At 43.8% G+C, this 20645-nt stretch overlaps 1 protein-coding gene across 1 annotated transcript in view; it reads right to left on the bottom strand.

Moving 5' to 3' along the window:
* Lrrc8c (leucine rich repeat containing 8 VRAC subunit C) overlaps positions 1 to 20645 on the bottom strand; it is a 101781-nt gene that overhangs the window by 66101 nt on the left and 15035 nt on the right. The window contains exon 2 of the mRNA XM_045138302.1: positions 7034 to 7109. The gene's annotated coding sequence lies outside the window, so the exon portion shown is untranslated. The remainder of the gene's footprint in view (positions 1 to 7033; positions 7110 to 20645) is intronic.

Here is a 20645-nt window from a genome sequence, read left to right as displayed (position 1 = left end):
AAGTGGAGTGAGGACTCCATGAGCAGCTGGCTATGCTAGAATGGCATCTGGAAAGATCCGGGTTACAGCTAACCCTGGGGGTCATTAGGGCATAGAAAGGGTTAGTTAAAATCACGGAACAGGATGAAAACACTTGCGACAAATACAGACAGAAGAACTGCATAAAGACTTCTTGAAACAGGGAATATTTTGCTCTAAATATGGGCATGAAGATTTTTCTCTCACTTCCTTCTGGTCTTTTTGCTCAAATGTCACAGTTGGAGGTGCTCTGGCTGAGTGATAGCCGTATACGGTGCCAGCATTCCCTTTTTCATGGTCCTAAACTGCTCTTTAAAAAATATATATTTATTTATTTACTTATTTATTTATTTGCAAGCAGAGAGATAGGAGACACAGAGAGAATGGGTGTGCCAGGGCCTCCAGCTACTGCAAAACAAATTCTAGATGCATGCACCACTTTGTGCATCTGGCTTTATGTGGATACTGGGGAATCAAACCCAGGTCGTTAGGCTATGCAGGCAAGCGCCTTAACCCCTGAGCCTCTCTTCACAGCGTTGCCTTTACTGGCTGTGTGATTTACACGTATGCTTGGTCTTGTGCGTGGTCTGTCTCCTGCACGGTGAGGTCAGCTCCTGGGACTCAGGGCTTGTGCCCTTGCTCACTCCTCTCTCCCCGTGCCCAGCACACACATGTACTCAGTAAATAACTGCTGAGTGAACGACGAACATGAGTGTACACGTATCTGGAAATTCTCCCAGTTGTTAAAAATGTACAGCAGAGCTGGTCGCGGTGGCGCACGCCTTTAATCCCAGCACTTGAGAGGCAGAGGTAGGAGGATCACCATGAGTTCGAGGCCACCCTGAGACATATAATGAATTCCAGGTCTGCCTGAGCTAGAGTAAGACCCTATCATGAACCCCCCCCCAAAAAAATGCATAGCAGAAATATGTATGTGACTCCCAGACTTTCAAAGAAGGTGCACTTCATTGTGAGAGGAGAGAGCCATCAGATTGCTCTGCGCCGCTCTACTTTCCCACCATGCTGCAACGGGAAGCAAGATGGGCCAAGAAGCTACAGCGAGGTCTGCATGTGGATGGGGAGAAGGAAAAAAGGGGACAAGAGGTGTTCTTGGCCTGGTTTATTTTGAAACATGATTATATTATTATTAATAATATATACAATATAATAATAAAATATATTATTATAATACTATAACATATATGTAATGTATTACATATGAGTAATATATTATTATATAATAATATATGTAGTATATATTATGATAGTATAATTAGAACATCACATTCGTCCTTCATTCCTATCTCAGTCACCTTCCAGGGACATGTCTTGGAATGAGGTAAATAGTTCCATAGAGAAGTCTAGGCATTTACTAAGTAACAGAGCTCATCCCAAGTCCAGGTCACACCTCCTAATGGCAAATGGTCTGCAAGGAGCAGGTACAGCAAAATAGGGGTATGATGACCGTGGAACATCATGAAGGGTCACAGTGGAGTGAGTCAGTAATAGTGTAGTTTGTTTTATTAAAAAGACATACTGTTAAGCCAGGCGTGGTGGCGCACGCCTTTAATCCCAGCACTCAGGAGGCAGAGGTAGGAGGATAGCTGTGAGTTCGAGGCCACCCTGAGACTCCATAGTGAATTCTAGGTTAGCCTGGGCCAGAGTGAGACCCTACCTTGAAAAACCAAAAAAAAAAAAAAGGCATACTGTTATGTGGCTAAATGGATATATTATACCCACTGAACTGCTCTCTAAATACGTAAGTTTACACCCACATAATAGTGCTACTGAAGCTTCTCTTTGCAGATGGTGCTGAGAACCAGGGTCACTCAAAACTCACCAAAGTGCTGACAAGTGACAGTGGAGTGCTCAGCACTAAAGAAACATTTCTTACCACACCCTCAAACGGTCAGAGACAACTGGAAAAGAGGGGGGGCAGAAGGAATGTAAGAGCCAAAGGAAGGGGAGGTGTGCTTACAATACTGACTTCCAGAAACAAAGTGGCCTTGATATTCATGACCTCACAGTGGCTGATGCCACCTACACAAGACCTGCAAAATGGAGGAAAAGGGGCTGGAGAGATGGCTTAGCGGTTAAGCGCTTGCCTGTGAAGCCTAAGGACCCCAGTTCGAGGCTCGGCTCCCCAGGACCCACATTAGCCAGACACACAAGGGGGCGCACGCGTCTGGAGTTTGTTTGCAGTGGCTGGAGGCCCTGGCGCACCCATTCTCTCCCTCTCTCTCTCTAGCTCTCTGTTGCTCTCAAATAAATAAATAAAAATAAACAAAAAGAGAAAAAAAAATGAAGGAAAGAATGAAGACATTAAAATAGAAGACAGACAAGTTGGAAAGAATAAGGGATTCACTGGAGGGGAAATTTGGGGGAAGCGGGAGGATGGTGAGAGAGGATTATGATCATGGTATATTGCTTATACTTATGGAAGTTGTCAATTAAAAAGTTAAAAAATCAAATAGACAAGATACTATATTTGTAGTATTCAAGAGTCATAAAGTCAACTTATTGCTGTAACTAGCAATGTTTAGGTTCCTTACTGGAGCTCTATAGAAAAGGAGTGTGGGAAATCAAAATATTCCATTTCTTCAAAATCTCAATAACTCCTCTCTCTCACTCTCTTTCTCTCTTTCTCTTTCCCTCCATCCCCCCACCCCCAATGATAGAACTCAGGGCCTCATGCATGCTAAGAAAGCACTCTGCCAACCACCAGCCATTCCTGACGCATCTCAGCTGTGACTTTGGTCTACCCTATGACCACATCTCAACTAGATGACGACAGCAGCGTCCTAGCTGATCTCCCTGCTTCCACCCATGATGTCCACAGGTGACTCTCAACTGAACAGTATTTTACCTGTTAAAATACTGGGTTTCTCGTTTGCTCTAAGTGTCCCGATAACTCTCCATCTCATGCAGGGAAAAAGCCAAAATCATTACAAAAATCCTACAAAGTCTTATGCCATTTCCTTCCTACCTCCTACGAGCCCCAGCTCTGTCCTACACATTCTCTTTGCTCAGCCACACCGATCTTTCCAGCAGTGCCTGGAACACCCCACACCCATCCCTGTCTCGGGGCCTTTACACTCACAACACCTCTGCTTGGAATTCTCCTCTTCCTGGTAATATACAGGGTTCTACCTCTCACCTTCTAGCCGTGTGGAATCTTGTCCAGACTTCACTGATTTTTATTTACCTTCTCTGTCACCATCTCTGAGGTCTGAGACGTCACTACTTGTTTGAACAATACTGCAGAGCTGAGTTCATATTAAACCCCACGATCCACATTACTTTCCCTCCCTCCATGTCTTATTTTTTTCTCCATAGTGTTCAAAACTTTAACATGCCACATATATACATGCCCATTTACACACACACACACACACACACACACACACACATTTGTTAACTGCTATTTCCTTTTCTGTCTTCTTTGAATTGAGTATAAGTCCACCAGGCAAGGAAGGGATTTTTACCTGATGTGGAAGTTGTTTTATATCTCATATTCAGGAGAATGCCTGGCCCACAGGGTTTATCTTTCAGGAGCTATTTATTGAATAAAAGAATAAAATACTAGAAGAACCTATACAGAAATGCTACAGAAGTCAAGATAAGCCAAGGGGAACACAGATGATCCAAGAGCCAAGCAGGACATGCGTAAACTCAAGCGCTGCATGCAGAACGCCCTGACTAGTAAGCAACAAGAGGATTCCATTTGGTACTGGAAAATTTAGGAAGAGAGTGATGGTTAAATGACCAGCAGAAAAGGTTTACAACAAACCTATGGGTGATGGTTAAATGACCTGCAGAAAAGGTTTAGAACAAACCTATGGGGTGATGGTTAAATGACCAGCAGAAAAGCTTTAGGATAAACCTACGGGTCAGCTCCCTGCCATGACTATGTGAAAAACAGGGCAGCAGATTACAACTGAACGGTGAGTGCTCCTCTCCGGAGGCAGGCGCTACCTGACAAGGTCCCTGCTGCGCTGCTAGGGGCCTGGGGCCACTCCAAGAGCAGACATCACTCACCCGTAGACAGGCTCACTTGTGGATGGCCTGGCTAGGGACCTTCCCAATGGACAGCCTGGTGACGGGACCCAAGCTGGGTTAGTCTCATGGGATCTACCCCAGGGCAGATAGAGGGCTCGCTCTCAACCCTGACCACACATCAGAGTCACCTAGAAAGCTTGAACGATACTGATGCCTGGATGCAGCTACATCAAAACCCATCCAGTGAGACCCAGGCAATGTGAGGTTTTAGAAGGTTCTGGGGTTGGGATGCCTTTCCCTAGGAACATGTGTTTCTTCTTCTTCTTGCAATTAAACAGTAACGCATCTAATGTGTCTTCGGGAAAGCCCAGAGCTCTATCTGGCCCTGAAAAAGGTAGAGTTTTCTTACTTGGAATGTTTTCTGTGCTCAGTGACTTCAGTTATTTTGGGTGCTGGGGAACGAAGCCAGGGCCTTGCGCATGGTAAGCACATGTCCTAACACTGAACTCCACCCCAAGTTCCTATAGATTAGTATCGGATCTGTGGTTAAATTTTGCCCTCACCCCACGTCAGGAGTGACAGGTTTCTCCCACGCCCCCCACCCACTCGGAGGTAGAAAATGCTGCTTGAATAGCATTTGCTGGGGTCTGGGCCATATCTACAGTGTCCTATTTTGGGAGTCTGGGGCTACGTGTTTTCGTATGCTGTCCAACAACACTTCCCTACCTGCTCTGGTCACTCGTCCATGACCCGAGTTATTTATATCTCATTTATCTCCCCTCCCACACGTCACCGGGAAGCGCAGACACCGCATGCTCGCTTGGATCCTCGTAGGCTCTGACCTACTTGTACAAGCAGTGACGGTTCCCATGACACACAACTCCACACGTGTGGCCACGGCTTAACTCCCTTCCCGCCGCGCCCGAACACTTGTTGAATGTAGATGATGATGTGGACAGAAGAGCTGTAGTTCTGATGGAATTCATTTCTTTTAAAAAATTTTTTTGTTTATTTATTTACTCGAGAGCGACAGACAAACAAACAGAGAAAGTCAGATAGAGAGAGAATGGGCACCCCAGGGCCTCCAGCCACTGCAAACAAACTCCAGATGCATGTACCACCTTGTGCATCTGGCTTATCTGGGTCCTGGAGGATCGAGCCTCGAACCAGGGTCCTCAGGCTTCACAGGCAAGTGCTTAACCACTAAGCCATTTCTCTAGCCCCCATATTTCTTTTTTTTCTATTTTTATTTTTGGTTTTTCGAGGTAGGTCTCTCTCTGGCCCAGGCTGACCTGGAACTCACTATGTAATCTCAGGATGGCCTCGAACTCATGGTGATCCTCCTACCTCTGCCTCCCGAGTGCTAAGATTAAAGGCGTGCATCACCACGCCCGACAAGAATTCATATTTCTGCGTTAAAGGTAACAATATTGATTTAATTTACAAATCTCTCTTTGTGCAGAAAGGAAAACCCTAGAACATGTGCCAAGGTTTTCAGTGTATGTACATAGGGACAGGCGCTTTAAATGTACTACATCATTTAACCCCTCGATGTCCCAAGGCTTGAGCATCTATAAGCTTATGTTTATGGGTGAAATTGAAGAGTTATCACTAAGTGATGGCTCAGAGGCTGTCATTTGCTGAGCAAGCGTGAGGACATAAGAGGCCTCTCAAATTCAGATCTCCCAAACCCACAATGAAAGAGCCGGGCATGTTCATACGTGGCCATGTGCCACAAAGGAGCAGCCAGCAGAGAGAATGAGAAGCGATGGGATCAGTAAGAGACTCTGGCATTTTCAGCACTGTGCATATGCATATTTCTAGTAAATGTCATTATGGCTCAGTGTGAAAAATAATGACACACAAGTTCAATTCTTATGTCAACTGCTTCGTTTTTGAAAAAGCCTAAGGATTTCTTTCATCTTGCTTATAGACAGACCCAATATAAAAACAGACGGGGCTTAGGAATAATTTTTCCTAAAATAAGGCCATAGAATCACACATAGGTTCACGCCACCCTTTCCACTTCTAATAAATAAACCACCATGGAATATGAGGCGTTTAGATAAGCAGAAAGACTATTTGAAAACCTTAATGAGGTTCAGCATTTTCTCGTCTTTTTCAGATTACATTTTAAAAACAAACATGTTTTAAAACAGGCTTCATTCCAGGTTTCCAGGCAAACACACCCAAATAGATTAATTAATACATCAGAGCGTTAGACTGTTTTTAGATGCTGTACTTAAATGCTTATGATGTCACACAGATAATTTTGACTTAGTGAATTAAACAGGAATCAACAGGAAGGGGTCTGGCAGAAACAGAAAAATTCTGAGCAAACCAACCTCGAGGTTCAAGCGAGTCCATTACCAGGAATGCCAGGCCAACCACATACAAGCATGGCCAAAGCCCATCAAGGTACACCAGTGTTTTCTACATATAAGGGGTCTATTATGCTCCTATCTGGATGTGGCCCAAGGGGGGGTTTCTGAAAGCATGGTATATTTCAGTGAAAGAGAATCTGTCCAGCTGAGTGAATGTAAGGATACTCTATTATACATTTACATTCCCCAGATGTTCCAGAAATAGACCTGCTTAGCATCAATAATGCACCATGTTGTCTTACTCCAAATATGTAGACTATATTCCACTATGACAGAGACCTTTGTGCATGACCCCATTTGTATCTAAAACCTTGTTTTTTCCCCTGATATTAAAGGTCCCACCAAGTTTTGTAGAAACAAACTGTGGCCATACTAAGTCTTTTCTAAACCACAGTGGCCGGGGCAGACTGAGCCCACGACCACAGTTCAGCACACCATTCATAAAGACAGAACCAACAATCATATTAATAGCATTTAATATACAACTTAAAGGTAATCTGTACAAATTCTCCTCTCTGTGAGCTGGTTACAGTTGCTTCTCACATGTGAAGTGATAAGCAGCTCTCTATCCAAAACAATATAGAACAAGGGTAAACCTAATTTTAAAAAACTGCTAATACTTCTATGATTACCTTATATATGTGTGTTATCTCATTGAACATCTGCATTCCCCGAACTCTGTGTTGAGTCATAAGCAGCCACAATAATCTGAAAAATAAAAATAAGCGTTAGTCATCTTTACTTACCATCTTGTATAACACAATGCAAGGATTACAATGCAAATTTCACAGCCGGAAAAAAACCTAGCCTTGCAGTCTAGTTCTAGACTTACTAGCTAATAGACCCAGGCATGTCTTTTTAACCTGTTTAAATTCTCACACTTTGAAATGTCCCTGGTAGTCAATAGAAGAATTTAACTTCATTATTTACTTAGTAAAAATTTAGCTAAGCCAGGCGTGGTGGCGCATGCCTTTAATCCCAGCACTCGGGAGGCAGAGGTCGGAGGATCGCCATGAGTTCGAGGCCACCCTGAGACTACATAGTGAATTCCAGGTCAGCCTCAGCTAGAGTGAGACCCTACCTCAAAAAAAAAAAAAAAAACAAAAATCAGCTAGACTTCTCTCTTGAGAATCTTCAGGATTCTTCTCAAAATGGCCCCCTTGTCTGCTGGTCGAGGCGAGTGCCTGTGGGGACCCCCAAATCTCCACTTCTTACTCGGGATGTAGTTGGGATGGTGAGACATCAAGGCATGGGCCAAGCCGTCATATGATCACGGCCAGACTCTTAACATTGTGGGTGGAGCGATAAGTCCCTCTGAGAGCATCTGAACAATGCATCTAAGTGGTGTGTCTCATACAGGGCCAGGGGCATGCATTCATTCTCACCCACAGTGAAAGGAGGAGGAGAAGGGTAATGGCATCTACAGGGCAGACTTTCCTGGTGTGCCAGCTTTTATCAAAAATTTTGGGTTAAAAGGAAACATTCCATTGACATCAACAAGGATATAGCATCAATTATAAACTTGATGTCCTTTTAAGTTTTTAAATATATTAGATGAAAGTTTTGGGGCATAATGTTTCTAGCTCTGACCTTAGATTTCCTAAAATATGGGCTGTGGAGATGCCTCAGTTGTTAAAGTATTTGCTTATGAAGCCTATCAGCCTGGGATTGATTCTCCAGTACCCATGTAAAGCCAGGTGCACGAAATGACACATATTTGCAGGTGACCCGAGGCCCTGGCATGCCCATACTCTGCCTTTAAAAAGAAAATAGTACTTTAAAATATTTAGTTATTAATTTATTTATGAGAGAGAGAAGCAGAGAGAGATAAGTAGGTAGAGAATAGGCATGCCAGTGCCTCCAGCCACTACAAACTCCAGACACATGCACCACCTTCTGCATCGGGCTTATGTGGGTCCTGGGAAATCGAACCCAGGTCCTTTGCAGGCAAGCACCTTAACTGCTAAGCCATCTCTCCAGACACTTTCTATTCCTCCCTCTCTCCTCCAAATAAATTAAATTTTAGAAGATTCCTAAACTATGTGGAGAAACTTTTCGACTGTGAGGAAGGCCCCAGTGCATGGAAAACGTGTGCATTACTTGAATAATCTTTGACAGGAAACCCAAGGTCTAGAACCAATCCCATTTATGAAGATAACACATACTATACAAGTCTCTCCTGTGCCTTGCAAAAGTGTCATATATGAAAAAGACTAATCAATATATTGCCATGTGTATATATACCTTGGGGTTACATGATGATAAAGATGTTTTAGGTATGGTTTTGGAAGACAATGAGATGCGAGGAATCATACGCCTATAGCAATGACATCAAGTTGGGGGTCATTCAACAAAAAGGTTGCCGCTGGGGCTGGAGAGATGGCTTAGCGGTTAAGTGCTTGCCTGTGAAGCCTAAGGACCCCGGTTCGAGGCTCGGTTCCCCAGGTCCCACGTTAGCCAGATGCACAAGGGGGCGCACGCGTCTGGAGTTCCTTTGCAGAGGCTGGAAGCCCTGGCGCGCCCATTCTCTCTCTCTCCCTCTATCTGTCTTTCTCTCTGTCTCTGTTGCTCTCAAATAAATAAATAAATAAATAAAGGTTGCCGCTGATCTGAACCTCTATCTTGAAGGCCTTGAGAGTGTGAGGCCCACACAGACCTTCTAAACAGCTCTTCCAGGCTTCACCATGAAGCCACGACTTGAGTGTCTCTCTAGAACTCCTATTGGAACGTAATTGCTGTTAAAACAGAAGTTAGACATGAATTTTAAGAGGCGCTTTCCCATCATGAAATGAACAATACTGTTTCTGTGTAGGGAGTCCATGGCTGTTGCCATGAACGCCCTCATTCTCTCTTGCCTTCTCCCCTTTGCTCTTCTGCTGCAATTTCTCCTATCATTGCGCGACACAGAAGAAGCCCCCTGCCAGGTCTCAGGATCTTAATGTTGGACTTCCCAACATCCAACTGTCAGCCAACACGTGTCCGTTCATTATACATTCCCCCTCAGTATTCTCAGACATACGAAGACACAGTTTTAGACCCTGAGGGATTCATCCACCCTGAATGCCCAGGCTAAATAGGAAAAACACATCATCTTAGACACAAACACACAGAAAAATGAAATGCAGAGGAAACATACAAAAGCAGAGAATGGGGGCTCAAAGTATTAAAGCTCCAAGCTAATTTATTAATATTCTCAGAGAACTGACAGATTCATAAAATTCATAAAAAGACTCTTTTATAAAAAGCTTAGAAGTTAAAAATAACTTTTTTTAAAAAAATCATCTTAACAGTTGGGCCCTAATAAATGCTGATGGAATGAACCTTGATAGAAGACAAAAAGAAAGTGGGGGGCTGGAGAGATGGCTTAGCGGTTAAGCGCTTGCCTGTGAAGCCTAAGGACCCCAGTTCGAGGCTCGGTTCCCCAGGTCCCACGTTAGCCAGATGCACAAGGGGGCGCACGCGTCTGGAGTTCCTTTGCAGAGGCTGGAAGCCCTGGCGCACCCATTCTCTCTCTCTCCCTCTATCTGTCTTTCTATGCCTCTCGCTCTCAAATAACTAAATAAAAAATGAACAAAAAATATTAAAAAAAAAAAGAAAGTGGGGAAGAAAAAAATAGACATGCAAGCTCTAGATCCATTATTTGAAAATGAGCTGGTCACAGAGAACGGGGCAGAAGACACTTCCTTCCCTGCTTCTCTCTCTTAATAATTACTATTTTCTCCGTTATCCAGTGTCTTCCACACACCAGTGACCTTGCAGCTCCTTTGTGGAAGGGAGGGACATTTTCATTTACTGTCCCCCTGCTGGGACGCTCCTCCCTCAGGTACAGCGGCTTCCTCCTCACCTCCAGGTCTTTACCTTGGAAGGCAGAGCTTTAGTTTTAGCTGTGTCCTCCCCACTTTTCACACACGTGCACGTGTGTGGTGTGCATGCACGTGTGTCTGCATGCTTATACACGTACACAGTCATTGCTGATCTTATTTATTTTTGTTTTGGTTTGGTTTTTCGAGGTAGGGTCTCACTTTAGCCCAGGCTGACCTGGAATTCACTATTGAGTCTCAGAGTGGCCTCGAACTTGTAGTGATCCTCCTACCTCTGCCTCCCGAGTGCTGGGATTGAAGGCGTGCGCCACCACGCCTGGCTGTTTATCTTATTCTTTTTGAGACAGGATCTCTCCATGAACCTAGAGCTTACTACAGTGAGTCTGTGGGACTCTCTGTCTCCACCTCCCCAGAGCTGGGATACAAGTGTGCTCTGCAGTGCCAGGCATTTTAGTGGATGTGAACCCAGGTCCTCGTACCTGTGTGGCAAGCACTTAACCCAGGAAACACCCCTCCAGTGCGTTTGTGATTCACTTACAGACTTGCAAAGGCTGCCCGACTTTCCCAAGAGGACGCCGTGGCACGTTTGTTTCTTGTGCATTTGTTTACTCTCTCAGAATACGGTCCTCAGGGACAGCAGCTATGCTTAGTCCCCTCAAAGGCTACCAGACCTGGCAGCTTATACTCGGCGAGACCTTCAATTATAAGCATTCGGATGATCTCAAGGGATTAACCAGCCAACCCTTCGGGCAAGACCACACTCAACCCATGACTATGGACCCTGACTGTTTTCTTAGATTCTCCCAAAGACCCAGCCTTTATGAAAATCTGTGAAGAGACTGGTTTCTTTCTTTTTTATTTTTATTTATTTGCAAGGGGGGGAAGGGAGCTGGCAAGAGAGAGAGAGAAAGAGTGGGCGAATGGGTATGCCGGGGCCTCTCGTCACTGGAAATGAACTCCAGATGCATGCGCCACGCAAGCCATCAGGCTTTATGAGCAAGTGCTTTTAACCACTGAGCTATCTCTCTGGTTCTAAGAGGCTGGTTTCTTGATGTCTGAAAAGGCTGCTTTTTCACTGGTACAATCCTGATGCACAGGCTACACTTTTGTCTCTCGTCAGAAAAGAAAAAGACATACGACAGCGTCTCCAGCTCGGAGATCCCTTTATACTCCAGCAAGAAGTTCCCAATTCCTGCCACCTCAGTGCCTTCCATTTCTCCATAGAGGTTCTGATCTCAGTGGCCTCGTTCCTTTGGGGTGCTCTTTCAGAGTCTGTTCTCAGTGTCACATCCTCCTATTATGCAGCCCTGAATCAAACAAGCTGCATGAGTGGGTGGGGCCTCAGAAGACCATTGTCACACCCACTGTAGGCCTTTAGAACACATCACCATGAGCCAGGCATGGTGGTGCATGCCTGTAATTCCAGCACTTGGGAGGTAAAGACAGGAAGATCAATGCAAATTGAGGCTAGCCTTGTCCACATAGCAAGTTCCTGGGCTACAGAGTGAGACCCTGTGTCAAATAAATAAATAAATAAATAGATAAAATCAAGAGATGGCTTAGCAGTTAAAAGTGCTTACATGCATTGCTTAATGTTCTGGGTTTGATTCTCCACACCACATAAAGCCAGATGGACAAACTGACCCATGTAGCTGGAGTTCATGTGCAATGTCAGGGAGGCCCTGGTATGTCAATACTCTCCCTCTTTCTGTCTGTCACTCTCTCAAATAAATATTTTTTTTTTTTAAAAAAAGAAAGCTATGACATCAGCAACAGCACACTACTACACTGCTTTGTAAAAACTCTGACCCAAACCAGTGTGCGTGTGTGGTGCTACCTAGAACCTCCTCCAGAAAAAAATCTTTTAAAAATCCTAATAAAATGCTTAAGTACTTATTGTTCATGAACTTTAATAGCAGAGACTTCTTCTGGGGAAAAAAATTAACTACCATAGAATTGACCAGCTATCAACCAGGAGTTTAGCGATCATTCACCAAATATTACTTTCTTTCAAAGTCTAATCTAATGATCTTCTTCTTACACTCTTTTTGTCTGTTCAGTACGCTTACCCAAAGCAAACCTTTGGGGTTGGTATTAGAGCTCAGTGGTGTAATCACCAAAGCCAACCAGCGAACATAGAAATAAACAGGCAAGCAAATGCTGAAATGATGAGAAAGTTCTCCCAATAGGAAGTTATAAAATGTAGATACATATTGACAAAAAAGATGTCATTCCTACCCACCTACCACTCTTTAAAAAAAAATTCAGGAATTCGGAGCTTTTCTTGTAAAGAGAGGTGGTAGGATTCACAGGTCACGTGTTCTGTGCTGCATGCACTACGAAAGCAAAAAGATGGTTTTAAAAATATAAAAACCCATGTCAGCAAGTGGCCCATACAGAAACAGATCACAGTCCCAGACTGCATGCCATAGCTCATCAGCGCTTATTCTAAGGGTTCTTAGAAGTCCCGGGGGGGGGGGGGGACGACTTGCTGACCACAAGGGAACCAGAACTGTTGGCAGTTTAAATCCAGGTATTTTCTGGGCATGCGTCCTTCCAAGGGTCATTGTTTCTATTCCAGCCTTCTGGTTTTGTGGACGCAGGAATGTCAGTGTCGAAGGCCGTCTGAAAAGACTTCCCTTGACGGGGCTTAAGATGATTTGCCCTCCAAATTGAGAGCTATTTGGCTCTCAATTTAGAATGGGTTGAACTTGAGGTTGGAGTTAACACAGAGCTCTTTCCCAGGGTAGAATGAGGATAGTGAGATGCATGAGTAATGGAAATGTAAAAATGAAGGGTAGAACTCACCTTCCGTCCTGTGTTTGGCTAAGTATGAAGACTCTGGTGGCCAGTGCTCTCATTTAGACATCAAGTAAGTGTTTATTATTTCTCAAAAGTAACCAAAGCCCTTTAAAATAAAGCTGAGGAAAGGCAAGGAACTATAATTTAAAACATCAAAATTTGGGGCTGGGGAGATGGCTCTGAGGTTAAAGCACTTACTTGCTTGCAAAGCCTGCCAGCCAGGGTTCAATTCCCCAGTACCCACACAAAGCAAGATGCACAAAGTGGTGCATGCGTCTGGAATTAGTTTGCAATGGCAAGATGCCTCTCTCCCCTCTCAATGCTTGCAAACAAATAAATAAACTTTTTTTTAAGTAACAGGCTTGATTTTGAGATGGCTTACTGGTTAAAGCGTTTGCCTGTGAAGCCAAAGGATACAGGTTCAATTCCCCAGGACCCACGTAAGCCAGATGCACAAGGGGGCGCACACATATGGAATTCATTTGCAGTGGCTAGAGGCCCTGGTGTGCCCATTATCTCTCTATCTCTCTGCCTCTTTTTTCCTCTCTCTTAAATTAATAAATAAAGCAAAGACAGGAGTCCATCCCTTTCATACAATATTGAAGAATTGCTTAACGATCCTACTCATAAGAGTATTTAAGGAAATGGGGCTTATTTGAACTTCTAAAATTAGTTCTAGTTAAACTCCAGACTTGTATTTATGCCCAGCAGAAAAGGAAACGCAACACTTTATTACTTTTATTTCCTTGAAGTATACTTGCTAGCAATGTTATTCTAACTTTTGTTTTTTTCCAAAAGAATTCCTTGAGCACCCCGTGAACCACTCTTGCCATTCTGCCGGCTCCCTCCCTTGGGAGTCAAGTTCATTTCTGATATACTCATCTACACCGGTGGAAGAGTCACGGTTCATGTTTTGAATATTGTCCTTTGACACTATTCAAAAATGTCTTGTGTTTTGCCTGCTGTGGCTGCGTATGTACGTAGAGTATTTGCCTTTGTCTAACAGTTACAACTGAAGCTAGGAACTGGCTCAGCGTCTGTGTATCTGCCTGCCAGTCAGCAGTTATGTGTCCCCATCAGACTGGTCAATGAGTTTGTTGGGTACCCAACAGACCAGCTGCTTCCCCCGTGCTTAGAGCCATTCAAGAGGAAGCGCTTCATGGCCATAGGACTTGGTCTTGTGTCTCAGGAGAACACCTCGTGACCTACACTGTCTCCCTTCGGAATGAGGGAAAATTGGGAAATGTACCAGGTAGGACAAAAGGTTAAAGGAAATTTCTGCCAGGTCTGCAGATGACAGTGGACTGGGAAAAAAAAAAAAAGAAAAGAAAAGAAAAGAAAAGAGAAGAGAAGAGAAGAGAAGAGAGAAAAGAAAAGAAAAGAAAAGAAAAGAAAAGAAAAGAAAAGAAAAGAAAAGAAAAGAAAAGAAAAGAAAAGAAAAGAAAAAACAAAAACAGTTCTCAGGCTAGAGAAATGGCTTGGCAGTTAAGTCACTTGCCTACAAAACCTCATGACCCAGGTTCAGTTCCCTAGATCCCACATAAGCCAGACGCACATGGCAGTGCATGTGTCTGGAGTTCATTTATAGTGGCTAGAGGCCCTGGTGTGCCCATTCTCTCTCTCTCTCTCTCTCTCTCTCTCTCTCTCTCTCTCACACACACACACACACACACACACACACACACTGTGTGTGTATCATATGTGTGTGTGTGTGTGTGTGTGTTCTCAATAGACCCAAAAAGAATCTACAATTTGTCAAGGGAGTCCAAGTTCCTCCATTATGATCCAAGGCAGAAAGCACAGTTAGTGGCCACAAGGATGTCAACCCTGGAAGCTGTTTCACCTTTTAGAAGTTTCCTTTCCTCCTTCCAGAGAAAAACTGGACTAGAAAGTCTTTCAAACCCATGGAAGGTGTGGTTTCTCCACTGAGGCTGATACACACAGACATCTAGAATATGGAAACCTGAAAACTCCTCTTCCTTCAACACGCAACTTAAAGGGGAAAAAAATGCATGATTTGCCAAACTGGATAGTGTGCAGGTCACTAAGGGTAAGGAAGAAAAGGTACACGCATAGCCTTCTGGTCAGTTTTCAGGACCCCACTCTTCCGTCCCTCCCTCCCTCTCTTTCCTTCTCTCGCTCCCTCCTTTCCTCTGCTTGCTTGCTTTCTACTTATCTGTCTAGCACCTGTCTATCTATGGGGGGGGAGGGGGCGCTGGAAGTCAGAGCCTTGCGCATGCCAGGCAAGCACTTTACCACGGAGCTAAATTCCCAGGCCTTGGCTTTTTGAAATAGCCAAAGTTAGGCTAAAATTCACAATTCTCTGCCTCTGTCTTCTATATTTCCTTTCTTTCTTCCTTTCTTTCTTTTCTTGTTTTTGGAGGTAGAGTCTCCCTCTGGCCCAGGCTGACCTGGAACTCATATGTAGTCTCAGGGTGGCCTCGAACTCGCAGCCATCCTCCTACCTCTACCTCCCGAGTACTGAGATTAAAGGTGTGCGCCACCACACCTAGTGTCTTCTGTATTTCTTAAACTACAGGTTTTGATCCAAAATGTAGAGATTTCAAAATACTTTGAAAACAACAATAAAATACATAAAAAATTAAATTTAATTACTGTTGCTGATAATGATGAATAATTGATCTAATTAAACTATCTTGTTACATTCCATTAAGATGTCAACTAATAGCTTAGCATTGATTCAAACAGCTGACATCTGGCTTATTTACTTTTTTTTAATCATCCATCTGTTTTTCTGTTTATTGATTCTGCTATTGATTCTATTATTCCCTTCTTTGGTTGTTTAATCTCATTTTCTGTGGTATAAACTAGATCCCTGCACAATTTGTGTGTGTGTGTGTGTGTGTGTGTGTGTCACTGGGAATTGAATCCAGGACCTCATGACAGGCAAGTGCTCTATCACTGAGCTATAGCTGCATCCCTAATTCATTCTTTTCTGATTTAAGCACATTGAACTCTACAGAGCTACTGCATGCATCTACCTATCTATCTACTATGTACCAAACCACAAATAGCTCACTTCAGCTATATTTCATGATTTTCCTATTGCTTATGATGTTATTTCTTTATTATTTTATATATTTATTGATTTAGAGAGAGAGAGAGAAGAATGGGCACACCAGGGCCCCTAGCCATTGCAAACAACTCCAGATGCATGCGCTACCTTGTGTATCTGGCTTATGTGGGTACTAGGAAACCAAACATGGATCTTTGGGCTTTGCAGGCAAGCACCTTAACTCTCTTTAGCCCTTAACGTTATATTTTTATTTTTATTTAGCCATCTCTTCAGCCCTTAATGTTATATTTTTATCATTCAATTTGAAGTGTTTTTAATTTCCCTGAATTTGTTTTTAATTCAAAATACATAGATGTTATTCATTTTATATACAAATATTTGATAATCTTCCAGATATCTTATTCTTACATAGTTCTAATTAAACTTATTCTGATCACAGAATACCCTCTACCATTTAAATAACGTTCTGTCCTCTTAAATCTTTTTTTTTTCTTGAGGAAACTTAGCCTTTAGCCACACTGTTGTGATCCTATAGGAATATTTTTATTTTCTCCAAGTGCTTTTATTACGTTATTATTTATTTTCTTGGCTTACTAGGTCTTAGAGTTTAGTAACGTACCTAATAATAATTTCATTGTGCCTAACCACCTTCTAACATGATATGCTTATATGTGATTGGTAAGTTCATGTTTTGACCAAATGTGAGAAATGTATGTCCATTATTTCTTCAATTGTTTTCTCTTTTCTTTTTTTCATTTTTCCTGTCTCTTTTTTTTTCCCTCGGGCATGGTTATACGTTTTTCTTTACTTAAAAAAATTAAAAATATTTATTTGAGAAAGTTACTATGGACATGTCGGGGTCTCTTGCCACTGTAAATGAACTCCAGATACATGGGTCACCGTGTAACTGGCTTTATGTGGGCCCTAGGGAATCAAACCTGTGCTGGCCAAGCTTTGCAGGCAAATACCGTTCGCTGCTGAGCCACTTCCCAAGCCCTGTCTTTTCCTTTCTTTTCTTTTCTTTCTTTATTTATTTGCACAGTCAGTTGCTGGTGGGATGCCTGTCTCTCCTTGCAGCCTCCTTCTCAGGCTTAGGAACAATGTGTTCCTTTTCTCCATGTCTCCCCCACCCCTGGGCACGAGCGTGGGCACCCCGGAGCCCTGCCGGTGTGGGTCTCGTCTTGGGAGCTGGGCTCACCTGCATACGTTCAAGGACGGAAGCAGCGACATCCAAGCCTGCGGGCTCAGCATGACTCTCCGGTTTTTAAGCAGACACAGCAAAAATATATAGATATTTTTTTCAGCGCTCTTGGACTGGGGATGGCTCAGCAGTTAAAAGCGCTTGTTTAGAAAGCCTGCCAGAGGTGGGTTCAATTCCCCAGTGTCCACATAAAGCCAGATGCACAAAGTGGCACAGGTGCCTGGAGTTCATTTGCAGCAGCAAGAGGCGCTGGTGTACCCATACTCTTTCTCTTTCCGTCTCTTTCTTTCCCCCTCTCTCTGCTCACAAATAAAATAAATAAATATCTTGAAAAGTCCAGCATACTTCTTGGGCCACTGGCTCTGTGTCCAGCCTCACTGGCCTGTGTGCATACCTCCCAGCTTCACCTTTGTAATGTCCAATGGTACATGATGCCTCCTTAGAGTGACAACTCTCAGAAACTTGGAGCTCTGGGAAGAGGCGTGCCCTGGATAGCAGGGCAGTTTCTGGGTGTTCTAAAACAGAACACACAGATTTGACCCTCTTGGCTTCATGACTTTTGTGGGGGTGCTTTTCTGGGTCAGGAGAGTAGTGAGACATTTTCGCGGATCACCCCAGGCCACTTGCAGGAAGGGTCACCTGATACTGTCCTGTGGATCACTGTGGCTCTGGCTAAGTTCCTCCATCCTTTTGCTATTCTTCCAATTACAAAATCCCTATCACTGGGCTGGAGAGGTGGCTTAGCGGTTAAGCGCTTGCCTGTGAAGCCTAAGGACCCCAGTTCAAGGCTCCATTCCCCAGGACCCATGTTAGCCAGATGCACAAGGGGGCGCACGCATCTGGAGTTCGTTTGCAGTGGCTGGAAGCCCTGGTGCATCCATTCTCTCTCTCTCTCTCTCTCTCTCTCTCTTTCTCTCTCTCTCTCTCTCTCCCTCTTTCTCTGTCACTCTCAAGTAAATAAATAAAAATAAACAAAAAATCCCTATCACTATATTCTCCAGGTTGTCTGCTTTCTCCAATGTGCTGCTAAGCAATTCATAGATTTTTTTTTAATGCTCATTTCTATTTTGTTATTTATTTACGGTTTCCATTTCTTCGCGAGAGTTTTCATCTGTTAACTCATTATGACTCCACTTCCATTCACATTGCTGTCACGACAGCTGTAAAACTGTCATCACCTCTTTTCAGCATTTGGCTCACCTTGAAGATAATGTCTAGTGTCTATTCTTAATCTTATTGTTGGGTTACATTTTCCTGTGTATTTGCACATCAGTTAATTGATTTTTACGCAGGATATTCTGATGATAATTATAGAAGCTCTAAAGCGTGTCTTCTTTGTACTGATGACAGCTGCAGAAGGACGGTGGCTTGATTACGCTCCCCTGGAGCAGTTGCCTTGTTTTTTTAATCTCTGTCTGCATGCATGCTGCATGTGTGCCTGTGTGTGCTGCATGTGTGCCTGTGTGTGCGTGAGGGCGGGCGGTGCATGTGCGGAGGCCGGAGGATAACCTCGGGTATTGGCCTCGCCTTCCACTTGGAGGAAAGCTGTCTTCTTGTTTACTACTGCATACACCAGGCTAGTTGGCCTGCAGGCTTCCAGACATTCTCCTGTCTCTGCCTCCCATCTCACCACGGGAGTTGAGGATTACAGACGTACGATACCACCTACGGCCTTACCTAGGTTCTAGGGATCTGAACACAGGCCCTCGTGTTTGCCCAGTGAACACTTTAGCCACTGAGCAACCTCCCCAGTTCATAGTTTGCCTTTGCTAAGAATCAGTGCCTTCCACCTCTCCTTTTATTGTTTTTGATGTTGTTTGCTTTGTTTTGTTTTCAAGGTAGGATCTCACTGCAGCCCAGGCTGACCTGGGGCTCTCTCTGCAGTCCCAGGCAGGACTCAAGCTCGCGGTGATTCCTCCTCCCTCTACCTCCCAGTGCTGGGAAGAAAGGCGTGCGCACCATGCCCAGCTCCCTATTTACTTTTGGTTGCTTTCCTTTACCTAGCAAGAGTTGGTTTCATACAAATATTAAAGAATATTTATGAGTTTATGTATTCAAAAGTTATGGGCTGGAGAGATGGGTTAGAGGCTACAGCACTTTCCTGTGAAACCTAAGGACCCAGGTTCAACTCCTCAGAACCCATGTAAGCCAAATGCACAAGGTGGGGCATGTCTGGAGCTTGTTTGCAGTGGCTAGAGGCCCTAGCATACCCATTTTCTCTCTCTCTCTCTCTCTCTCTCTCTCTCTCTCTCTCTCTCTCCCACTATCTCTCTGTTTCTCTAGTAAGTAGGTTAAATAAATAAATAGAAAATTTTAAAAGTTAATTGATACAAGCTATTTCTCAACTAACTTCTTGTATTTTCAAAGACAGTTAAGTCCTCTTTTTTTTCCCCTTTGATTATTTCTAATCCTTAAATTAAAAGTTTATTTAGTGCTAGGGAATCTTGTTTTTAAAAACCTTAATGCAGGGCTGGAGAGATGGCTCAGCAGTTAAGACACTTGCCTGCAACGCCTAACAACCTGGGTTCAATTCCCCAGTACTCACATAAAGCCAGATGCACAAAGTGGTGCATGCATCCAGTGGCCACAGGCCCTGAAGCACCCATTCTTTCTCTCTCTCTCTCTCTCCTTGCAAATAAATAAATAAAATATTTTTTAGAAAAAAAAAAAAAAACCTTAACTCAGCCTTCTGTAAACACCTGTGATTACTACGTATGCTTAATGCGCACACATCAGCACTCAAAGCTCCATGTCATTGGCATAAGACCAACAAACACCAGGTAAGTGAGGAACCCAAACTGAGGGGTCGGTAGCACTCCTCGGAATTCTCCTGGCCAGCACAAGCACGCTCTTTAGAACTCGTAACATTTCCAGAGCTTTGTCACCACGCAGGAAAATACCCTGCATGACGTGGCCCTAGGGACCACTGTGATCACAAACTAATGACTGCTGAGAACACCGTCAAAATAAACCTGCCCACAATCCTTCAAATGCCCTTTTCAAAGGGAAACTCCCTCCGAGCACAGCTGGGTTTCCTGACCAATCACTTGCACAAACTTTATTCTAATGACACCTGAAGGCACAGAAAGCAGATCCGTAGATGACTGGGCTATCATGGAATCGATGATCCCCTAGAAAGTGTGATGTGTTAAGGTTAAAAAAAAAATAGCCTCAGGGAAATGCAAATTAAAACTACTTTGAGATCCATCTCAGTCCTCTCAGAATGGCTGTCATCAAGAAATCAAATGAGGGCTGGAGAGATGGCTTAGCGGTTAAGCGCTTGCCTGTGAAGCCTAAGGACCCCGGTTCGAGGCTCGGTTCCCCAGGTCCCACGTTAGCCAGATGCACAAGGGGGCCCATGCGTCTGGAGTTCGTTTGCAGAG

This window comes from Jaculus jaculus, chromosome 19 (genome assembly GCF_020740685.1).
Source record: "Jaculus jaculus isolate mJacJac1 chromosome 19, mJacJac1.mat.Y.cur, whole genome shotgun sequence".
NCBI classification, from domain to species: domain Eukaryota; kingdom Metazoa; phylum Chordata; class Mammalia; order Rodentia; family Dipodidae; genus Jaculus; species Jaculus jaculus.
This window is presented reverse-complemented; position numbering and strand designations above follow the sequence as displayed.